Below are 4,468 nucleotides of genomic sequence, written 5' to 3' on the forward strand. Positions count from 1 at the left end.
TTACCTATCATTTATTCTTGTTCTCATTCTAGTTTTATATATATATATATAACTAGAATGAGAACAAGAATAAATGATAGGTAATTTATTTTTTTATTTATATATTTATTTTTATTTATATTTTTTATTATATATATAATATATATATATTTATATATATATATATATATATATATAATGACAGGCTGTGAATATGCATAATTTCACTGATTTTATTTTTCTAAACTCAAAATGTATTCACTTTCCCATTTAACCAGATTCCATTCCTCTAGATCTTCATTTCTAATCAGACTTAAGGCAAAGGAATGTAATATAGACAAAAACAAACCAAACATAGACTAACTAAAATGGAACTAGATGTGAAATGTAGATCTCTCCATAATAGGACTGTGTATATAAAATAAACAATATTTTATATTATTATTATATTTCTGATATCCTCATATACAACTACATTTTCAAGTCTTTTTTTTTTTCCTTGCCTTGAAGTGGTCATCAGTAAGTTTCCCACAAACTTTACTTGGGACACGTGATTCTCTTCTGTGTTCCTTGTGTTGGGCTCAGTTGCTCCGTGGTATCCCACTCTTTGTGACCCAATGGACTGTAGTCCACCAGACTCCTCTGTCCATGGGATTTCTCAAGCAAGAATACTGGAGTGGGTTGCCATTTTCTACTCTGGACTCTCTTTTGGTATATATATATATATATATATATATATATATATATATATACACACACACATACACACACAATATCTTATTTGTTCAACATGGATTTTTCGGTCCTGGTGTTAGTCAGGAAATTAGGCATGAGCAATAAGGAGTGGCCAAACTGGAAAAGATTCAAGTTGATCTCTAAACCCCATCCAAGACACACCACAGTGTAGCCCAGGACAGATCACAGATATGCTACGAATCACCACAGGAACTTTTCCAACTCTGGTGCATGTGCCCTAGGTACACAGTGAATACAAACTAACCACAGGAGCTTCTCCAACTAAGGCGCATGTGCCCCTGATGCACAGCTGTGTCCTCTGCTGTGTCCTCTAGTGACAACAGACAGTCAGGAACTTACTCAGTTCAGTTCAGTTGCTCAGTCGTGTCTGACTCTTTGCAACCCATGAATTGCAGCACACCAGGCCTCCCTGTCCATCACCAACTCCCAGAATTCATGCAGACTCATGTCCATCGAGTCAGTGATGCCATCCAGCCATCTCATCCTCTGTCGTCCCCTTGTCCTCCTGCCCCCAATCCCTCCCAACATCAGAGTCTTTTCCAATGAGCCAACTCTTCACATGAGGTGGCCAAAGTTCTGGAGTTTCAGCTTTAGCATCATTCCTTCTAAAGAACACCCAGGATTGATCTCCTTCAGAATGGACTGGTTGGATCTCCTCGCAGTCCAAGGGACTCTCAAGAGTCTTCTCCAACACCACAGTTCAAAAGCATCAATTCTTCTGCACTCATCTTTCTTCACAGTCCAACTCTCACATCCATACATGACCACTGGAAAAACCATAGCCTTGACTAGACGGACCTTTGTTGTCAAGAGCTTATTAAGGGTTAATAAACATTCTATATATGTATACATCTGATTATAACAGACTGAATTGTGGGAAAGACATGCACAATAGAGCCTGTTGTTGTGTAACTTGCAACTGTCAGTCAAAACTGTCAGCCCATGCCCGCCTAAATGTATATGTAAAATCCCTTTCTTGAAAAGTATAATATCTCTTCTTTCTGGTGCCAGTGCCCCTCTTGGCTTGGCCCACCTTTCCCTTGAAGTATTCTTTCTGTTCTTTCCTTAATAAACTTGTTTTTGCCACATGTAAGATCTCACATTCTTCCTTGTGTCCTTACCAAGAACCAAGGCCCACAAAAGAAGGTCCTCATCTACCCTCCCCAAATCCAATAACACTGGGAGTAAGGAGCCTATACTGACCAGGGGAGCCTGAGCAGAGGGTCCATTAGGTCACAAAGAGTTGGACATAACTGAGCACTACACATACTCACCATGGCACTCCCCTTATCCCAGTTTGCAATTAGAGAAAGTTGGTCTGAGGGATGCCTTTGGAACAAACACAAAAACATTCTGTATTCACAAGGGCCCAAAGGAATAATTATTGTGAGTTTAGGAGCCCCTGACACTAGCTCCAGGATCAGAATCAAAGCCTTCTTCATATCTCACACTATACCACAGGGAAAAGGCATTTACTGTATTTGCTACTCACTTCAGCCTTTCCTTCCAAAAGATCTGTCCTTGTACACAAGTAAATCTTATATATTTTGGACCTTCTTTTTCATATGACCATGATGACCCATCACCTGTACTTTTTCCATCTCATATAAGTGCCAGACCTGGAGACATAAAAAGAATGCTCATATGAGTTACCCAGGTCTACCATATGGAAATCACTAACTAATGAAGAAATATACACAGATGAATATAGAATCAAACATTGAAAGAGGGAAAAAAATAGATATTTGAAACTCTGCATTTGATGCTGGGAAAGATTGAGGGCAGGAGGAGAAGGGGACAACAGAGGATGAGATAGTTGGATGACATCACTGACACAATGGACATGGGTTTGGGTGGACTCCAGGAGTTGGTGATGGACAGGGAGGCCTGGTGTGCTGCAGTTCATGGGATCGCAAAGAGTCGGACACTACTGAGCAACTGAACCAAACTGAACTGAATTCAACCATTCTCAATCCTGTCTACCACTAGATAATATATAAAAGAGAAATGTTGTAAAATTGCTTCAGCTTGTGATTAAATATTTTCTCAATAAAATCAGTATCTCAAATGTGTTTTTTAAAAATGTCAAAGACTTTCATATATAGCTGAAATAAAAATTTAAACATAAATCAGTTCAGTTCATTTCACTCAGTCATTTCTGACTCTTTGTGACGCCATGAACTGCAGCACGCCAGGCCTCCCTCTCCATCACCAACTGCTGCAGTCTACCCAAACCCATAAATAAATATGAATATATTTATATAGTATAAAATAAATGTAAATATAAATATATATATATATATATATATATATATATATATATATATATATATATATATCTCAATCTGATTTCAGCATTGACTATCTGGTAATGTCCATGTGTAGAGTTTTCTCTTGTGTTGTTGGAAGAGAGTGTTTGCTATGACCAGTGCGTTTTCTTGGGAAAACTCTATTAGCCTTTGCCCTGCTTCATTCCGTACTCAAAGGCCAAATTTGCCTGTTACTCCAGGTATAGAAAAAGGAGTACATCAAGACTGTATGTTGTCACCCTGCTTATTTAACTTATTTAACTTATCATGAGAAATGCTGGGCTGGAAGAAGCACAAGCTGGAATCAAGATTTCCGGGAGAAATATCAATCACCTCAGATATGCAGATGACACCACCCTTATGGCAGAAAGTGAAGAGGAACTAAAAAGCCTCTTGATGAATGTGAAAGAGGAGAGTGAAAAAGTTGGCTTAAAGCTCAACATCAGAAAACTAAGATCATGGCATCTGGTCCCATCACTTCATGGGAAATAGATGGGGAAACAGTGGAAACAGTGTCAGACTTTAATTTTTTGGGCTCCAGAATCACTGCAGATGGTGATTGCAGCCATGAAATTAAAAGACACTTACTCCTTGGAAGGAAAATTATGACCAACCTAGATAGCATATTGAAAAGCAGAGATATTACTTTGCCAACAAAGGTCCGTCTAGTCAAGGCTATGGTTTTTCCAGTGGTCATGTATGGATGTGAGAGTTGGACTGTGAAGAAAACTGAGCACCCAAGAATTGATGCTTTTGAACTGTGGTGTTGGAAAAGACTCTTGAGAGTCCCTTGGACTGCAAGGAAATCCAACCAGTCCATCCTAAGGGAGATCAACCCTGGGTGTTCATTGGAAGGACTGACGAAGCTGAAACTCCAATACTTTGGCCACCTCATGCGAAGAGTTGACTTATTGGAAAAGACCTTGATGCTGGGATGGATTGGGAGCAGGAGGAGAAGGGGACGACAGAGGATGAGATGGCTGGATGGCATCACTGACTCGATGGACATGAGTCTGAGTGAACTCCGGGAGTTGGTGGTGGACAGGGAGGCCTGGCATGCTGCGATTCATGGGTCGCAAAGAGTCGGACACGACTGAGCAACTGAACTGAACTGAACTGATAGATGCTGAAATTCACAATACTGGAAATCTAAACCCAATACATTAAAAGGATTAAACACCATTATCAAGTAGGGTTTATCCTGGAAATTCAATGGTGGTTCAATGTAACTAAGTTAATCAATGCCATAATATTAGTAGAAGAGAAAAAAAAAAGCATCTCAGTTAAGGCCAAAGACGTATGTAATAGGTGCAAACACTTTTTTATGATAATGCTACTCATGAAAGTAGAAAAATAATGAAAATTCATGGACATAATAAATAGCATTTAGAAAGTTTCACAGCTAACAGCATACTCAAGAGGAA

The sequence above is a fragment of the Bos grunniens genome, chromosome 9 (genome assembly GCF_055505025.1).
Source record: "Bos grunniens cultivar Pamir isolate PY7600 chromosome 9, Bosgru_T2T1.0, whole genome shotgun sequence".
Taxonomy (NCBI): Eukaryota; Metazoa; Chordata; class Mammalia; order Artiodactyla; family Bovidae; genus Bos; species Bos grunniens.